General features: G+C 41.4%; 1 protein-coding gene across 7 annotated transcripts in view; it reads right to left on the bottom strand.

Moving 5' to 3' along the window:
- CYRIA (CYFIP related Rac1 interactor A) overlaps window positions 1-21070 on the bottom strand; it is a 61905-nt gene that overhangs the window by 24948 nt on the left and 15887 nt on the right. For 4 of the 7 annotated variants that reach the window (XM_072407512.1, XM_072407508.1, XM_072407514.1 and 1 more), the window contains exon 2: window positions 5493-5558. The gene's annotated coding sequence lies outside the window, so the exon portion shown is untranslated. Of the gene's footprint in view, window positions 1-5492; window positions 5559-8052; window positions 8254-21070 lie in introns of those variants that run through there. The other 3 variants (XM_072407515.1, XM_072407509.1, XM_072407511.1) reach the window with 2 other exon arrangements.

The raw sequence follows: 21070 nt of genomic DNA, 5'->3' as shown, positions 1-21070 counted from the left end.
AGTGTAACTAAAGTTCCACAAGAAAAAAAAAAAGTTGCGAGTAGGCAGAATAGAAATGTGAGGTCTTTTCTGAAATACAATATACTTATGTTTACAATGATTTTGTGTATTAAGGTGAACATGAAGAGTCCAGTTTAAGATTCTGGGATATGCCAGGTACTGAACAAACTTCAGCATACATGCACAGTTATGTCATCCTGGCCTGGACAATCAATATGGCCGAAGAGGAACAGATGAAGATGGCAGCATCGTTATCTAAGCAAGGACAGGTAATTGTAAATCAAAAAATGTCAGGCAGGTGAGTTAATTTTATTGCAGAAGTGACATTTCCTGTACACTACACATTAATCCCGCTACAGATAACCAGATGATAACTTCCTGTGCTCTCTGGTCATTTTTGTTATGTTGTTCTATGTTTACCGAACTGCAAAACATCTTCCCTTTATGTTGCAGAGGAGAGGTGTTCAGTGGGCCAAGCATCCTGTCATAGGGTGACCACGATGCTCTTCCATAAAGTATGGAAGGTGAATGTGGTCACTTCATGACAGAAGTGCATTGCTGCCAGGAACACTGAAAAAATATTAATAAAATATAATAGGATGGACATATAACACAGGAACTCTCGAGGATTGCAGTTCTATTTAACATCTGTGTCTGAGAAGAGGGCTGGGTGCTCCGTCATGAACTGGGCTGTCTACACAAATAACAATAGAGCTCTGTGGCAGGATAAATGCAAAAAAAAGCCTATTTGTCATGTGATAGGGGGCAGTTAAGGATATAAGGCATCTGTAGGTATTTACCTATAAAAAAAAGCATGTAAAAACCTCTAGAAGAATGACATATAATGTTATCAAGTATAATTAAAATGAATGCCTCATTTATTTAATAAAATCTTATAAACAGTTCTATAATTTGCAGCTGCATGTTATTTACTTACACAGATCGCTAGGTGCTATGCAAAGTCCCATCTTACTATGCTACTGCTCAGGAATGTAAAGAATAGGAAAGGTCTAGAATACGGATGTATATTACAAGCACTGGAGGATTGTACAATGAATGTTAGCGTCCAAAACTTTGGTTACGTACACATGTCTCATCTGTCTATTGTTTCAGGGCTGGTATCAGACGAGAATATGACGTGTGTACAGCGTTCATCTGACGTCGTTCATGGATCGACTGTGCGCTTTTTTTGTTAATGATTATCAAACGACAATTTTGCACGTGTGTAAATAGCCTAAGTCTACTCCCAACGGTGCACCCAGGTCACCAGTGTATGAAATAACTGTGCTATAGCATTAAAGCAGAATGAAATCTAAATGTAAAAATAAATTGTGAGAAGGTTCTTTAATGCAGAAGGACAGGCCAAGTCTCTTTTGCAACAAGATCGACTTAAGCTACATACACACAGTTGAGTCTTCCCCAAAACAGACGGGCTCATCTCGGGCAAGAATCTGACGTGTACAGAAGAGTCACCCAAGCCATTCATGGATCTGTCCTGACCATGATCCATAAGTAACCCATGATAAAGGCTGCAATAGAAGTGAAGGGGAAGAGCACAGTTCACTCATTCTCCCCCTTCCTTCTCTATAGAACAGAGGGGCGCTTAGCGTACAGTGCTCGCTCGTTCATCTGTCAATCCTTTGCTGAAAAGTATTATGACAAATTATTTCCAGCGACAATTGTGCATATGTACGCAGCTTGTGCAGTTATTTAAGTACACTCACTTCCCTCTGGTTCTGGCTTCTTCTCGGGTTCCTCTTCCAGGTCCGGATTCTTGGCGATCTTACACACAGGAGTTCTAGTCATTCCTGGCAGCCAGCTTCGATCATACACTGAGCTACAAGTGTGCAGCTCAATGTACATAATAGATAAGATTGCAAATATGCTGGTTAGTTTGATTGCAGAATTGACATCACCTATATCTTTATTAACCTGTCTTAGACCAACAAGATCAGAATAAAGATTCCAGCACTGCACTTATTTAATTAGTCCGCATTACAACCTCTCACCGCCCTTTGGTACATCATCTCCAGATTTTATTAGACAAATTAGACACCGTCTAACACTACATTTTAAATGCCACAGGAAGCATTGGAACATCATTGGCATCTTGTTCCTTCTTCCCTCCCTTTAAAACATTTCCAAGATCATAGAGCAACAAGTAAACCGATTTACAAGTCACACGCACAGTGTTGGCTTCTTCACAAGGGAGTATTCCGCAGGGCGTACTGCTGTGCAGACGTAACGTAATTTAAATTAGAAGCAGCCATGGGAGCTGTCCCTTACCAATAAATGTAGTGTTTAATGGATTGTAACAGGAGTTTGATGAGTTCTCACCAAAACAAAAAGCAAATACCTCAAAGTAATTTTATGGATCATCCTAACTGCACAGAAAGATGAGCTGAGATTTAACATTTAAATGCCTTATAAAGATGCAGAACTACAGATTTTCAGATCCACACCAGTCAAAGGGTAAGTGTGGCAATCTAACACTGGACCTGGCCTGCCCACACACAACCTGTAACATGGCCAGTATTTGGTCTGGAAATTAGGGCACCCATTCCACAAAAAAAAAATCTATGGTTAAAAGCATAGGGTCCTGGAATTAGGCTTCATTCTTTCATGGATTCCAGGTTCTCCCTCCACTGGGCAAGCTAGGGGTAGCCATATACATTCTAAGGCCACCACTGCATACGAGTTACCTATGCACATGCTTAACTGGTCACAGCTGAAGCCTCCTGGAAACATTGCTTGTAGGATGGATTCATTCTGCAGGGAAAAGGCTTACAAAGTACATGACTGGCTGTAGTTCCACCAAGATGTGCAGGTCCTTCATAATTTAGCTACAAGGAATTAGAGGGGATTTTTATATAACCAATTAAAAAGTGAATTGAAATGTCTGTGCGGTGTTATGGTGGAAAGTAGGAGAGGGAAAGGGGGCATTTGTATCCAGCAAAGAAACTCAGGCATTCCACACACCCGCAAGCTCAAGAGACCAAACATTCTGATTGCGGATCTGCAATTGAGTGAATAGGGGCAGAAAAGGAATTCATAATATTTAGTACTATTAATGTACTTTCCTATGCAGGTTTTCTATGATCAGTGATGTGCTCTTTTTCCAGTTATCCTGTCAGTGACACACTTTTGTGTTGTCACCCTAGGACAGAAGTGTGTTGCTGGAGGATCACAGGTGACATTAAAAATGTAAAGGCTGCATTAGTTTTCTTCTTGCCAGGCTTTTATTTCAAGGACTTGTAAACTGCAATAATTTCCATTTTTACGTCTGGGTTTAGATACGATTGAAGCTTTTGTTTTGAGTGCTGCAGAGAGAACATAAACCTGTCAAGGCCTTGTATAAAAACACATCTGTTATAAACAGGCATAGGAAAAGGCCTTGGCATTAAATTGGGGGGAAGTGCACAATCGCCCACAATGTGAAGTCAGCATAACGGGAGCGTGAACCACCCCTCTGAATGATAATGGCGTCTCTCAAACAGGATTAAAATCCATGTACGGACTGAACAAACAGTGCTTGTCTTCCCGGCAATAAACTGCAGCGTGGGTTAGAGGAGATGCACACAATGGAATGACAAGAGGCCAAAAAAATAAGGCACGCTAAGCAAGGGCCAGAGCACACAGTACAGCAAAGTATACAAGATGATGGCAATAGTGTTTTTCCTATAGTATTATAGTTGTGCAGCTTTCCATATTTATCTAGCAGAAAGCGATTATCAATCTTTTGAAATCTGATTATTTTAGAGTGTCAACAGCTGTCTCCCAATGGTGTTCCTGCACTTTCACCCTAGCCTTGGTGAAGAATACGAGCGGACACATTAAACACATTGCCCAGGCATAGTACACACCATGGTCACCATCAGAAAGGCAGCCCGGTGCAATAATATGCAGTGGACTGAGAGAATGCATGTAATACAAGATGTGGCTGTAACATGCATGAGAAGATCAGCAGCACCAAAATGGTAACGGATGAGAAGTAAACTGTGTACGCTTTTACTCTGAAATGAACAAGTAAAATATAACTATTAAAGCTGAACCCAGACCAAACAAACTTAAATGCACCTAAAGTTACCAAAAGAGAGTCATGTGATGTTTCAGCTTGGATTCTTCTGTTTTTATTAGTTTATGACATGGATGCTTCTTATTGGTTGTCCTGAAGCGGGGTCCTCTCAGGCTCCAAAAGAGGGTAAAGCAGCATTTGCTTGAATGAGACAGTGGTACATCACAATTGCAGAAGGAGGATGGCAAGGGACTTGGGTGGTGAATTTAGGAGTGTACCTAAGCATGGCCAAATGTCAAGTTGTTTTGACAGCTCAACTGCTTTTGAGTCATTTGCTGGCTCCTGTGAGAAATGTAAATGTTTCCTGATTTCTGCTGGTAATTTCCCCAATTACTGTCTCATTGTCTTTGGAAAAAGAAATTAGGAGAAATCTCCTGGACTGCATACAGCCATCAAAACTTAATCTAATCTTTCTCCACAATAAAGTCATCCTTGGGGATGTCACTTCTATGCTGATAGATGTTCTTGCTGGAGGCTCTAACTAAAAGGAGACAAAGCCCAGCTTCTACCAAGATGGCAGCCTTCACCCAAAAACAGTGCAAAAGAGGGCATGATAAATTAACCAAAGGAATCCGTAATCAAGCAATACTGATGAATAGTCCTTTGATCTCTGCTTGCATTTTGGATGCAGCTCCCAGAGTTCAGCATTCCAAACAGAGTGTCAGTACTGAGGCAGAAGACAGGTCATCCTTGTTGGGCTGACACTGGGCTGACATGGTGAGAGAACAACTAAACTGGAGTACATAGACCTATCTCCAAAATCAACGTCTGCACCATTGTAGCGGCTTAAGAATAAATGTTCCTTCACAAATGCTTTCTTTCCTAGTCTCTGACCTAAAGTAACCTGTCTTCTCCTCCCCAGATGTTAAATTGCTTGAATGGCACCGCCTGCTGAAAGCTTAACATCCTGTGGTCAAAACCTTTCCATGTCGTGTATAAGTGCAGCTGGTCCCCACTGAATTCTTTTAGGCTGTATCCCAAGGTAGGAATAATTCCCATTTACATATGTGGGGATCCACTGCACAGGTCTGCAGCCAGTAGGTAGGAGTATGGAGAATGGAGAGTAAGTGAATCTTTTCCTCAGACTGCTTCCCCAAGCATGGGAGGGGTAACTGTAGACTCATATTAGGTAGGACTAACTTAGAGACTGCATGAAAAGGAAAACAACCCCTGAAAGGTAAGGATCCACTGTAATAATGTTATAGTAAGGAGTCAGATTACCATTGATGGTCCTTACAACTTTGCTGGTTGCTTAAACTTCTTGCAGGACGAAAGGATGCATAGATATCTGCTGCCTGTTATTTGGAGGCAAACTAATGATAAACATCACAAATACATAACAAGGAAGCAGAAATATCAAATTCAGTTTTCTCAGACAAACTATCAATGGATCTGTATTCAAAATCAAGAATTTTACCTTTTCCACCAACTTTCTGGATGAACGTCTCCAACAAGCTACTCTCTTAACATGAGTTCTGTCAACCTGTTAAGGACAAAAATACAACTGTTTAATATATATTAATACAATGTAAATATAACTCAAATATTAAACTTGAGATATAAACTTAGGAGGGAAAAGGGAGAATTGTAGTATGGATCCTGTAAGGACTTTTTTCTCCGTTGGAGTGAATTGAGCCAGGGTTTTGTTGTTTTTTTGCCTTCCTCTGGATTAACTATGTCCATGGAGTTTTTATCCGGGATATATTTCCCTAGTGGTTGCACTTGATGGACTTTTGTCTTTTTTTCAACCTGACTTACTATGTAACTATGAGTACAACTTCAGGAACTGAACCTCGGTGCAGCAGTTCCATATTTTCACACCAGCAGTTTGTCTCAAATTGAACTCTTTGAAAAATGACTTGATTTTGCAAAGTTCCTCGCGTGCAGGACTAGTGAACACAAGTTTTGGGTTAATTTTGGTTTTAAGCAGAGATTGCAATAATACAAAAAATTGTGAGAAGGACCCAATCACTAGATCAGTGTTTCTCAACCAGGGCTCCTCCAGAAGTTGCTAGGGGGTTCCTTGACCAATGAGCAATTTGTGTCTCCCAGGTCAGTTTAATAAATAGCCAAAAAGATCACTGGTTTTTGTAAAGGTGGCAGCTTTCCCACTGGCCAGCATCGTTTCCTACTGACCACACACTAATGTATTGTGAGCTGTGGATATAGTAATTATAGAAGGGGTTCCCTGAAGACCTGAACGTTATTTCAAAGCTTCTAACCAGGTCTATCAAACCTTTACCTGGTTGTGTGCCTATTGACCAGTACATGGCCAGCAAAGGTGCTCTCTAATGTGAAAGGCTGAAAGGAAGTCATCATATACCACTGCCAGCTCAGCAAGCCTGTGTGTGTGAAACATGGGACACAAAATCATGGAGACCTTCACCCAGCCTTTCAACATGTGGAAACCCCTGAAATGTTCAGAAATGTTCAGGCCTTCAGGGATCCCCTCCATAATTACTAGATCTACAGATCACAGTATATTAGTGTGGTGACCCCCTGTTTTATTTGTGAATATATCACAATATGCACACAGTCTAGTTCTTAAAAAAATCAAAAGCGGTAAGTTTAAAAATGTAAATTTCCTGCCTGGTCCGGCCCCCAGCTGCATGCTTACCATGCCCGCCTGGCATTTACGTTCCCTGGCCTCGTGTCCACAATGTTCACACGCCGGGGATGCAGATGCCGGCCAAGCGACACAGATGCCAGTCGGACATCGCAAGGGGATGCAGATGCAGGGCATCGCTGGAGGATGCCGCAGGCATGGGGGATCAGGTAAGCTTTCTAATTCAATTTACCCCTGAGTGTGGCTCGGGGTTACCGCTTTTGGTACTGAAAATTAACCTCGAGCCACACTCGGGAATACCACCAGGGAGGTTAATAATTAAAAAGCAACCTGAACTTTGAAGTGGAAATAAACTGAAAACAAAAAAACGACACATACCTTTATTACTGCAGATCCCTCGGCGACGTTGGTCCTTCCTGTCATTCGGTCCCACGTCATCCTGGAATTCCTCTTCGTCTCAGCGCTGAGGAAGCGTCGGGCACCTCCACCTTCAGTCTTCTTGGCATATCACCCCATCTCGAACTGCACAGGTGCGGGATCGGGGGGCGGAGCGGCTGTAAAGAGGGGGAAAAAACACTTCCCTGTGTGGGATCACCGTCTCTTTCCCTTCTTTAGGTCTGCTTTAGACCATGACTTACCCTATGAGCAGCCTTTCCTGACCTATATAACATGGATAAACCCTTTGATAAAACTTTTAAGTCTTCAGGCAACACAAAATTTATACTAGAGCTTTCATGGGTGGCCAGCAGGAAGAAAGTCACCCTTACAGATAGTCAAAAAATCCTTGGTGTCATTTAAACAGACCAGAGAGGTTTAACCTGCGCAATGGTCATGAAACCCCTAGCAAACGCTGGAGGAACCCTGGTTGAGAATCACAGCCTAAGACTAAATTGCAGCCATCATTCAGGTTCAGGTAGAAGAAAACACTTCCTCAGCCCCTTCTCTCCCAAACTACAACATAGTAACAAGGTTGCTACAAAGCAGAAGGTGAGAGCTTGAGCAGACTCATCTGTGTCCAACATTCATGGATACAGCCAAGAACTGCACAGGCACCGAGACGTAAATGAATGTTTCATCTCTCAGCGCAGGAAGTATTAGCTGACCCTGGATGATCCCTGTGGTGAGGAAAGCCGATAAACGTATTATCAGGGGTAATACTGCAATCTGTGTCTGAGAGGTAATTAAACACAAATTACTTAGCAGGAATATACATGACATGAAAGAATATTATCTAACGCTAGGTCAATTTAAAAAAACAAAAAACTAATGTATGTTTATGAAGGAATAAAATGCGATCACAGCCGTGCAATATTGATAGACTGGAAATGAACATCTCGAGGTGAAATGTATGGTGAAATAAAATACACATGAACAAATGAAATTGTGCAGCTTAATGAACGGATGCCTATACCTTCTGTTAGATGCAGCTCCTTGCAGATGTACAGAACGCTGCAAATGTGCAAACTACGGCTATCTGTTCCCACAGCGAACACCAGTGAATGTCTTTCACAAGGGATGAAAACCATTCCCGTGCAGAAGGAATATCAGTAGGTAACCCTGGTGACAATCAAACGTTGCAAGCAGAAAGTGTCTGCCTGTGGCAGTTCCCTTATATGGTCATGAAATCTCTGCCATGCCACTGGAACATCTTTTATCAAATGACAATCCAAGCCGAGCGTTATCAGCACTACAAAAGCATCGCACAGCGGGAGGAGGGGGGACCACACAAACAAGTGCACAGGAAAAACAGATCATTAAACAAGCTCATGAACACTCCCTGGCAAGTAGGATTTCGGGGTCAATTATTGCAATGCACAATTCAGCTTTAGGGTACAGATACAAATTGTGACCCCAAGGCCAGCTTACAGAATCATTCACATGGTCATTTTGCTTTGTATAATTGCAATCTTTCATTAAATCTGGTTCTGCTATTGAGTAAATGTAAAGCCTGCATTAGCTGTCAATTATACAGAATGCATGAACACACACAGTGTGGGGGTCTATTTTGTATGAGGAATAAGCAAAAGCAGCCACAAGATTTGTTAGAATGTACACCATGGCCGTCCTCCCCCACCTCACCGCATGGACATGAGCACAAGAAGTAATTCTAAGTACACACGTTAGACTATTGTCATTGGAAAGGATCTTTCACGATTCTTTTTAACATCAAAAGACTGAAAGGGGTATGAATGAGTGTACATACAGCGCCATTCTGCTCTATGGGAAGGGGAGAATGACGGAGTGGCACCCCGTTGCTCTCTCTTCCCTTCACGATGGCCGATGTACACACGTCAGAGTCTCGTCTGATACTAGCCCTAAAACGATAATCGGACGTGTGTACATAGCCTTACAGATATGGCAATTGATTCAATGCTTATATCAAATCTAAATAAAATCTATTCCAAAATAGAGAATTCTCATTTCATTTCTGATCAATGTATCAATTGAATATTGACTGGGAGTAAAGTTCTGTGCCCAATTGATGGTGCACCAACAGAGTTGAAATTGTCTCCTCTATTGATGGTCAGTGCAGGGTGGGGATAGACGATGGCAAAGAACAGGTCTGGTTCATAGGTGTACAGAGGTGACCGGGTCTATCCATCCTTAACCTGCTCCTGTATATATTGACCAGTATTTGGCAGCATAGGTGCTCGCTAATGTTTAGGGCATCTAAATTGTGAAAGACTGAAAGGAAGTCATTGAACATCTGTGTGGGTGAAACATGGCCCAAAAAGCATGAAGACATTCAAGGCAGCCTTTCTCAACTTTTTGAAATAACTTTCTGGTCTTCAGGGAACCGCTTCTATCATTACTATAGTCACATCTTACAGTAGTGTGGTGGTCAGTGGGAAGAATGCCTCTTACATTGCTAAACATTGGCAGGACTGTCATCCTTACAGATAGCCAAAAAGTTAATGGGTTTTACATAACTGACTTGGGAGTCACAAGTTTCTCATTGTTCAAGGGACCCCTAGCAATCTTTGGAGGAACCCTAGGGTTCTATAAAACCCTGCTCTAGAGTAATCATGGTGCTGGCTAGCACAGTCAGGGCAGCAGGCCGTGTGGAGTGAAAGAGAGAATGAATGAATTAGAAGATGTAAAGCAGATTATAAATCCACTTTAAAGAAACTTCCTATATAAGAAATAGAAAGCCTGACCATACTCAGCTTTACGTGTGAATATGTTAGTTCCTGGCTCTCATGTCCATTCCCCAGGCTTCAAAGCCTTTCTAAGTTACAGCTCTGAAAGGGGCAATTCTGGTTTCACTTGCTGCTTGCTTGTTCCAGATGAATGATTAGCATTGTACTGTAACCGGAGAGAAATTGAAAGCTAGGCAGTTTGGATGTATAAAGTAAGCGTAGCCTTCTGTGGTATAAGGTTTCCTTTAGTGTTCTCGATCCTTGCTAGCCAATGAATGGAGGGTTCCATAAGGGCTTCTGTGTAATGGAGCTACACAAATAAACAATATCAGGTAACATTTTATGAACATACTTCTGATGCAACACAACAAAGCCCCATCTATTATTACCAAGCTCCGCCATGTTACTGAATATTCCTGATGTGGTCCCACCAAAACACAGAGCTAAGCATGAAAGCTGAAGTTTCTACCATGAAAATAAGGAAGTAGTTTGTTTTTTACTGCACTGAGAGAAAGTGAAGGAAGGTGAAAAAAATCCTCCAAAATTTAAATTGGTAAAAGCTAAACTTTTCATGTGTTGCAACAGTTACCACTAAGAATGTAATAATTGGTGGAATTACAGATGGGAAACTGAAATGACATTTTGCCTTTTCACTGAGAAATGTAAATTGGTTCTTTACCAGGAAAACATATGGATATAAAATTTACATTAAAAAATGAAAGCAGCCCCAAGGACCAGTGAATCACAAATGATTATACATTATACAAACGTTTGTGTGGAAGATTGTGAAATGCTCATTTTGCTTCCTATAATTGCCATAGAAACAATTGAGAATGTACAATTACCATTTCTGTATTCAGACATGAGCTGTAGTCGCCAGGAATGTGAGTCAGCAAGGACCAGGAAACAAAATACAGGAAAATGAGGGGACACCTGATACTATGCACTGACACAGAATATGAAGGGACGGGCCGCTGTCATTATTCAGCATATCATTACTAGGGCATGCAAGAGGCTGGAGCCTGGAGAGAAGAGAATCCAGCCAACAAAGCTCAATATGCTGACAGGAGAATGGTGACCTAAACCAAAGACCAAAGAGGAGAATGGTGATGGAAACCATGGATTGAAGCGTCTGCAAGGAGAATGGTGATCTAAACCAAGGGCCGAAGAGCCTGCAAGGAGAATGGTGACCTAAACCAAAGACCGAAGCACCTGCAAGGAGAATGGTGATCGAAACCAAGGATTGAAGCGTCTGCAGAAGGAATGGTGACCTAAACCAAGGACTGAAGTTCCTACAAGAATAATGGTGACCTAAACAGAAGACTAGACATACCTGCAAGGAGAATGGTGACCTAAACCAAGTACTGAAGTTCCTACAGGAAGAATGGTGACCTAAACAGAAGACTAGACATACCTGCAAGGAGAATGGTGACCTAAACCAAAGACCGACGTTCCTGTAAGGAGAATTGTGACCAAAACCAAAGACTAGACATACCTGCTAGGAGAATGGGGACATAAACCAAGGACTGAAGTGCCTGAAAAGAGATTTGTGACATAAACCAAGGACTAGACATACCCGCAAGGAGAATAGTGGCCTAAACCTTAGACTGAAGTGTCCACTAGCAGAATAGGGAGTTAAACCAAGGACTAGAAGAATGATGACTGAAACCAAAGACTAAAGTAAATTCTAGAGAAACATTGACCTAAAGGACTGAGAGTGTCTGATGGAAAAATAAACCCAAATCCAAAAACTGAAAGTGCCTGCTAGCGAGAGGTGAGCTAAAGGCCTGGACAAAACAGCTCTCTAACCATGTTTGACACGAGAATAGCAACAAACTACACAATGGAATGAACCTAGCCAGCAAAATTAAAAAGACTTTTAGTGCACAACACTAAAAGGGGGTGAACCATCCGCATGTTGCATTTCACTTTGTTGTGAAACAAAATAGTGCATGTTTATCAAAAGAAAACATTTCTTTGCAGGGCAAAGTGCAGTAATGAATCCCAAGACACTGGTACAGTCTGAAAGGGACAAAGATAAAATGACCACACATTGATTTCCAGCTACCGTATATGCTTGTTTCACAAAGCAATAATATTCCATTATTTATGAGTGAGAGGAAAGCACACTAGGAGCCACATAGGATAAGAGAGCGTGTCCCTATATCATAGTGTAAAGTAGGTAGCACTCAAAGTAACGATTAGGAACCATGGACTAGCACCTTGAAGTGACAACATCTCGCGAGCTATACCCGCTGAATAACTTGCATTCCAAAAAAAAAAAAAAATCAAAAAATGAAACTGGCCACTAACAAAAATATAATATCCTGTGTATGGCTTGTAGGTAAGTGATATACTTTTTTGGTAAGCATAGATCATGTGTTAAATACCATTCCATGCCCAATACAAACACCTTAATCTGTTAATAAGATAACATTGCATTGTCATTAGAGGACATTCCTAGCCAGCTTATAAAACACAAGGCAGAAATAAGGGTAAATATAAGGTGAACGTAAAGTAATTGCAGTGCATTGTATATTAGTAACGCACAGTGACTGCTTTACTTTTATTGACTAAAGCTACGTACACACTTCCAATAATTATCGTTGGTGAACGAACGATGAACGATCCTGCACGATATGGGCGAACGATCGTATAACACCGATCCTGTACATACAGATAACGACACGATCGTTCGCAGATATTGTACACACGATAGATGCGATCGTTTGAACGATACAGGAAGTGAGGTGCACCACAGGAAGTGAGCAAACGTTCGTTCACCGCGCAAGCTCAGACCATGGACGATCAATGAACGACCGTACACACGATAGATGGTAAACGATCGTCGTCCAATCCGATCCACCGGTCCGGTCGTTCATTTCCAGCGACTATTCTCGTTCGCCGGCGTCGTTGGTTACTTTTTTTACGAACGATTTTTGACCAATCGATCGTTCGTCGTTCATTTCCAACGATAAAAATTGGAAGTGTGTACGCAGCTTTAGACTGAGCCGAGCTAAATGAGAAAATATAATCAACTAAAACAAAAAATCCAGTAAACCATCTAAAACAGTCAATGCAATACACTAAGAGACTCCTAAAGAACAGTTAAAAAAAAAAACAAAGAGCCTGCCAACAACACAACACAAACACTTCCTTAAAAAAAAATGCGAAACTTAATTTTCAAGAACCTGCAAAAAGGTGGGAAATTCACTTCCCGGAAACTGAAATATGGAACTATATTGGATTAATGGAAAGCAGCCTTCACATGCAAAATAGCAAAATATGGCTCAACTATTTCAAGAACCATCTCAAAGAGTAGCTAAAGGCGGATCAAATACATTACCAACAGACTAAACAATATGGAGGGCAAATTTACAAAACCCGTAAGATAAAAACCAAAGAAAAAAAAAGCCAGGGGTATTGATAAAATCCTGCCAAAGATGATTAAACAATGGGCCTGATTTATTAAAGCTCTCCAAGACTGGAGAGAATATACTTTCTTCAGTGAAGCTGGGTGATTCAGCAAACCTGGAATGGATCTGGTCCAGGATTGAAATCATTTGTTAAAAATAGCAAATTCTTTTAGGCAAACCCATTCAAGGTTTGCTGGATCACAGATGAAACTGTATCCTCTCCAGCCTCGGAAAGCTTTAATAAATCAGGCCCATTGTTGGTTAATACTATCACGAATGGTAACACCAGAATGGAGACTAGTAAGGTCCAACTACAAAAGGATATGTATCATTCTAATACCACCAGAAGAACCCTTCTTCTAAAAATAAAATGGGCCAGTCTAAACCATTGTAGCACCAACAACATGAACACCCTTGCTCAGTCTTATCAGGAACCATGTCTAAATTACAGAACGTGACAAAAATTGTGTTGTGCACTTTTAGTTATCTTGTGTGGCACCCAGACCTGTTCTCTAAACTGACGAAAATGTAACAGGAAGAAAAATATATGGTGTCATCAAGCCCCCATATACCGAGAACAGAGGTATAAAAAGTAAATGGGAACTTCTGACAGACCCTGGGGTAAGACATGGCTACTGTTGAACATATACATTATTGAAATGGTTACAACGTAAGAATATTGCTCCTCTTTCAGACATCAATCTACCATGTTGTTAGCCTCTCCTGAGCACCCTTAGCAGTTTTTAAAAGTCAACTGAAGCATTCTGGTGATCTCTGTCGTGTTGTTGTGGTTCAGTTCCCAGCACGATAAGGCATTATGGGTGGCCAGAAGCTGAACTGCAATGCAAACACAACAGTGTGCAAAAAATAGTTCCCAACTCTTCTCTTACGGTTAAAAGGGAAGCGGTTGGGAGCCCATTTGAGTGAGCGGTAAACCGCTGCGGTTAACCACACATCTGAAATTAGCCTAACACTCCGTGCTAGTGAGCTGAAGTTCCTGCTATATGCAGATGACTTCTATACCGGTCACCAACGGAGAGATGTATACTAGATCTGGAGAAGTATAATGTGACACAAAGAAAACAAAAATTTGCGACTGAATTGTTACATATAACTTGGCCCAGAAATCATTTAGGAACTATGAAGGGCCCTGAAAGACAGACATGTACAACCTTCCAGGCTATCAGGAGACAACTGTATAACCTAATAAAATCGGTAAGAATCAAGCATAAAATCTTTGATTTTCTGTCAGTCCTCTGTTATGGCAATAAAGTTTCAGGCCCAGGCACTTGAGCTGGATAGAGTAGGTCTGCTTAACAGAAAAATTCTATTTGGAATTCTGCAAGCACCTCCAGCATGTCCATCCAAGCACATCCAACAATGCTAACCAAGATGGGGTGGACAGAGTCCCTTTACTGCTTGCGGTACACAAAAGGATGCCGGGACTTCCAACAAAATAGCAGCCCAACTCCTTGACACATACTATAACAAGAACCAGACAAAACTGTGCAGCCAGCAAAAACTGCAGCACCTTGTCCATCTTACTGCAGCGCCACAGAACTTTAAACAAAGGACAATTATAAGGAGGAAAAAATTCCTAAAATTTTAGGTACTGCAAGACATTCAAAGACGAACAGAGCCTGTATATAGACAGACAGCCATCAGCCTGGCAATATATGAGGATGGCACGGGCAGAGTCACAAACCCCAGGTGAGTAGAATGTGCCAAAGGTGTGACCAGGGGGTGCTGGGGGAGAGGCATTTCCTTCCCAAATACTCAATGGGAAGAGCCACTTCCCACAACTCTCCGCTATCATTCCTCTTCTACAGAAAAGGAAAGGAAACTCCACATTCTGTTAGTAAAAGAGAAGAGGATTGTGAAAATAGCTGCACAATATGTTACTGGGTGTCACAGACTGAGAAGGACATAAGAAATTATACTTCTAAATGCTCTACATAGACTTACCTCTATTTATCCTTCTCAATTACTTTGGAAATGTTAAAACCTACAATTACAAAATTTACAATCAGGCTCCCTTTAATTCCAAATCTGATTCAGAGAGTGAGCAGGAAAGAAAACGAAAGAGCTAGTGTGAGAAAGAGAAGCACAGATCTAGGATAAGCCCAGAGATATGCAATCACAATAACACAAGTGACAGCTAGAATGTAAAGATCACTTGGGGGAGAAGAATGTCCACACAAGGTCAAACAGACACAGATGTACCCGAAACATATAAACACAGGAAATACACTTCCACAGGAAAATCCCAGCTGAACAGCTGAATCTGAAATTCATCAGCTCTCACTTTCTGCATCTAATGAATAAGTGTCAGCACGTGTCACAAAAACCTAAGAACTCCAATCTAATGCCAGAGCAAGATAGTATTCTAAGGTGAGAGAAAAGCGCCAACAGGTCAGCAAGTTAAACATTTCAACTTAGCCAAAAGCTAAGTGGAGTAAGACCCTATTTGCATCATGGTTGCAGATTGCAGTACCGGTTCTTAAAGAACCAGCATGTGCACATTTGACAGGTGGCTGCAGCGGACACCCCCATTTATTCTGCCTATACAAGGGCTGCAACCAGGTGAGACATCATGTAGCGTCATCCAAGTGGTTCCGTGACACGAGGAAGAAATAAACACACAGCAATCTCATGAGCAGTGAGGACAAAGCCGTTCTGGGATTATACTTCTGGCTGCAAAAGCACCAAACACTTTATACCTGCACAGCAAAAAAACACATGTTCCTTTTAAAGTTAAACTCTGGACACAAAGAAAATGTATTTTAATATACATTCCTCAAGAGCCACCAAATATATAAATCTACTATAAATGCACCAAGCGCCTTTCTAAAATTTTAGGTGGCATCATTCTGATACACATAGCATGTAGGGGGGATGTAGAAGACCCACATACTACAGGCTGCCTGTAGAAAATCACAGGAGAGGGTCGGTACAGGACCACTCACCCTGCACAGGGAGAGAGAGCGGCACTGACTGGTCTTTACTAAAGGAAGTCCCGCACAAAAGCTATGTTTCATGATGTATTATTGTGCAGGAAAAGTAGCGATAAATGTATTTTGAAGAGACTGTTCTTTTCATCCAAGTCTGCTGAGATTTGAAAATTGTCATTGTATTGCTGAAAGAAAATTATCCCTGCATAAAGCTATGTGAATTAGGATGAATGTGTTCTGACTCAACACTGAATCACCCACCATCCACTTGCTTTGATAAGAATATCTACAAAGTTTGCAGAAGATACTCTTGCAGTTTACAAGGAAAAAGTTTATGAATATTTACAGGTGACTCTTTACCCCAAATAGAGATCTCATTTATACAGCCATCCCGGCCGGCAGCCATTCCTACCAGGGATCTACTATAATTACTGCATAACTTCCTACCACTTGGCACTGGAAATACGATGCTGGAAAGGGCTTAAAAGCAAAAATGCCATAACCCACCACAAATTAATATTTGTAAGCTGCTGGAGAAGTGCAAAACCGCTAATTATTAGTTAACAGCAAACATGTGGAAGCAGAATTACATAAGAACGCTGCCACGCAGATAGCTGCATAGTAGTGACAGTGCAGAGAATGTACAGGAAAGACGGACAATCCATGAGAGAGCCATGGTGTTCAATAGAGTCATGCAAAAGGGTCTTGTGCTGCATTTTAGTAGCACAATTGTAGTTATCCATTGATGTCAATATGAATATCAGCTGATGTGCCAGACTTGTTTCATGGCAGCAGAAGAAAATATGAAGCCAGAGAATCAGTATGTCAGCGTTTAGAAGGCGATCAAACAAGCAGCCTCCAAACCTTCTAGCATGTTTTCAGCTTCTTTCTTCTTTACAACCATCCACAATAACAGTCACGTCCATTTTGCATGATCACAATCTACCCCTGTGACAATGTTGAGGTCTAGAAGGCCATCACTAGGCCAAGCACTATCACGTGGCTGTAAGAGTGACACCACCTTTTCCCCAGGTCACCAACAATGTTCATTTTAATGCAGGTTGGAAAAGGAAGGGATTGCTAGTAAGGTGAATATATGGGCCTTGGGAGACATTTTTTGGGTAACAATGCTAACAAGGACTAGGGAGACAGGTCCTGCAACAGATTTAAAGTTACATCTCAAGTCCTAAATTTCTCCTTTGGTTGTTCTGAAGAAGAGTGAACGGGCACAGACCCTTCACCCATCCTCACCCTTCCCTGTTTATTATGGTCATCTCATCCCAGGACAGGGTAGATTCTGTATTAAAAGGTAATGTGTTGGGAAGCAGGAAAAATGGAAAAGTGTAAGCACAGGGTAAGACACTGATGCTAGACAACCGGGTCAGAGCAACACAGGAGAGCTGGCAACAGGGTTTTGGGCAACTTATTGATGCTCTTCAGAGGGTTTCGAAGGCTTGCTGGCCTGGTCCAATCCCATGGAAATCCTAATATTTACCAAGAGACAAGGTGGCCGCACACTGACCCCTGTCCACCACCAAACTGGAGCATGGAACAATGGAAAAAGTTGTCCTGACCTAATAATCCTAATTAAATCATGTGTATGGCTGAGTGTATTTGCATTATGTGCACATTAAACTGTGGAAAAGACGGCAAAAGGATGCACTATGGTGAAAGGTTATCACCATGCAAACACAGGGAGAACCTGCAAACTCCATGCAGGTAGTGTCCTGGCCGAGATTCGAACCTGGGACCCAGCACTGCAAAGGCCAGAGTGCTAACCACTGAACCACCATGGGGCCACTTAACAAAGGACTTGTGCAGTACGGAGTCCTCTTCTTGCTGGCAGACAAGGGGAACCTATACAATATCATGGTGGTGGTTTTAATGTCCTGGCCTCGGTGTATATTTTTTTATATGTTAATGTATTACAGAACTTTATTCACATGTAAAAGGTTTTTCTAAAAACACAAAAGTAACTGCACAAGTCCACTTCAAGTCATTCCAATAATGCTGAGGTCCAGGGTGACTTTTGTAAGGAGACACTTGAGTCCATCATAGAGGAGCCAGGCTGTTGATAAATTAGATGCTTCTGGGCATTCAATCCAGAATCTTTCTATTGTGTTTGTAACCAGATATACATGAGATTTGCAGACACAGGAAATTATCATATATCCTTTTTATTGTCAGAGCTAGATGCACAAGCTTAAATAGGAAATAACTGAAAACAAAAACAAAAGCGTGTAATTTCAGAAGCTATCTACCATCGGTATGTCAAGTCTACCGTACCCTTGTTCATCATCTATGGCTTACAATACATCTTCAATGTTTACAATCAGAGTTGGGCTCCTGCTGTGTATGAGGTACCCTGGCAAGTGATAAAAGGACTGTGCTAAAGATATGGAGAGATAAAAGCCATTGTGAATAAACAACCCCCATGAACTAGCATTCTCACTGAATAATTTCACAATCTACGATTCCATACGTTTGGCAACAATACGCTTGTTCACAAAGCCTAGGCTAGGTACACACGTGCAATGGTTCTTGTCCGATAATTGGCTCAGGGCTGATATCAGATGAGAATCTTGCTTGTGTACAGGGCTTGTTGTCCATCGTCCGAATGACCGGCCTGGCAGATCACGGACGATGGACAACGAACGGTCGTAATGGGAGTGAAGGGGGAGGGAGTACAGCGGGATGCCGCTCTGTCATTCTCCCCATCTCCTCTCCATAGAGTAGAACAGTGCAGTATGTACAGCACTAGTTCATGCACAATGCAGTCGTGATCATTTCCAACGACAATTATTGCACTTGTGTACATAGCCTTAGCCATTTACTATGCAGACTACAGATGCAATTATTGAGGAAATGGTGGATATGTCAGCTGTGCATGAATATTTACCATCTAACCTGGCTGTATCACTGTGGCATCCAGACCTGTGTTTGTGGAACACCATATTTCAAGGTCCAGTGTTCTCCCCAGCGCCTTTTAGCCGGGCGCACCACCCGGCACTTTTCAGTAACCATCCGGCTGTGTTTGGGTGGTTACTGAAGAGTTGGGTCACAATACAGGGACCACCACCCACCTACAGCTTCTTCCCACCCAGCTTAAAAAAAGCAATTCTGGGTTGAACCCGGAGGTCATTGATCACATTTTTAATAAACCATTAATGGAAAGGAAGTTGAAATGGCTTGATTTGAACAAAATGTATCCAACATCTAAACAGACCTTTAGAACAAATTGGTATAATTGTAGCCAATAAGTAATGCTATCACTTAAATTCCTTTAAGAATATATGATCAGGTAGGGCAATATTACACAAAGGCACAGATGATGACCCTTTGGTAATAATCTCTCCAACCTGCCTGATTGCTCCGGGTTTCCGGCAAAAAAGCTAGAGTGCGCATGTGCATCATCAGCTTTGTTTGCCAGACTACTCAGAATTCCCAGCTTCTTCTTCTTCACCTGTGCAGGAAATACATCATCACATCATCGCGACCCAGCTAATCAATATGGCTGAAGATCGCAATGAAACAATATGGCGGCGCCCTGCGAGGAAATGGGGAAAAGTGAGTAACTCAATGTTTAGTTCTGCTTCAAATCTAAAATAGGAATACGTTCAAATAAGTTGTATTTGCTCTGCCATTTTAAAACTCATTGTGGACCCTAAGCCAAAAAATTTGCCCCCCCCCCCAAGCACTAACTTGTACCAAAATTGCAGCTTATAACCCCGAAATTTATTTTTACTTGTTCTGCCCATGCAATGAAATCACAGCATATAAAAATGCATTATAGCTCATCATAAGGTCTACTCCCACATGGAGCTAATGCTCCCAAACACGGGTGGATAAGCTAATTATTAGGCTTCAGCACATAAATGAACAGCTTCATATAAGCGTACAAGCCTTTAAATATTTATTTCCTACAGTAATGACATTCTATGACCAATTCACAAGTCACTTCACACATGTTCCACATACAACGAGACGAAATCTTTCACCAGCTTACAAAGCCTTCTTGACACGTGGTCACAATGTTTAACCACATAGCGCCGCAATAAATGAAGAATAGGCCTAGCTGGTAATTTCTCATAGGTACATATGAAAAGGAGCAGTGTTATATAAAAAGGTGTTAAAACAATATCGAAATTCAAATCAAGGAGGGGGGAAACAATCGTTTTTTTTTTTTTTAAAAATGGACCTAGCAAGGTTCTATGGTTGGTTAGACAAAAACTTAACGTGTGTATGTAGCCTTAGTGTCTTGCTTGGTAAAAAAACAAATCAAATTTATTATAGAAATTTAGGGTAGCTTTTAATACTTATTAAAAACATTGACTGCAAAATATGACTTCATACCAAACTCTCTGATGGATGGGGAGTCCTCACCTAGTTCTCTATAGGACCATTAGCAAAATCTTCACCCTCCTAACATTTCCAGTTATGTCTGATGCCTGCAGCCCCCGCAGTGGATTCCATCTATCCCAATATTTCATTACAAAGCGAAGCTGTAGAAAGGAACCACAGAGACCAAGCGGGGTACCAAGCATTTCAGAGTTATATATGAGATTTTAGAATTGTGCCTTTGAAGATAACGCAGCCAGATAGGATTTGCTGTACACTGGACAGGCAACTATTAAACAGTGTTTCTACAGACTTTTGAAGAAATTTGGAAAAAACCTAGTCTGTGTTCTCCCCAGACCAATTTAGCTGGGCGCACAACCACCCTGCACTTTTCAATAATCACCCGGCTGTTTTTTCTGTGGTTACTGAAAAGTTCGGTCACAATACAGGAGCTGCCACCCGCTTACAGATTCTTTCCATTCAGCTTAATAAACATCTGGGAGAATACTGATAAAACCTTAAACATCCAACATCTTTTACATAAAACCCTGATATAGAACTGCTAACTTTTTTTTTGTTGTTTT

This window comes from Pyxicephalus adspersus, chromosome 4, assembly GCF_032062135.1.
Source record: "Pyxicephalus adspersus chromosome 4, UCB_Pads_2.0, whole genome shotgun sequence".
Classification (NCBI taxonomy): Eukaryota; Metazoa; Chordata; class Amphibia; order Anura; family Pyxicephalidae; genus Pyxicephalus; species Pyxicephalus adspersus.
The sequence above is the reverse complement of the archived record's forward strand: the minus strand, read 5'-3'. Positions and strand labels throughout refer to the sequence as shown.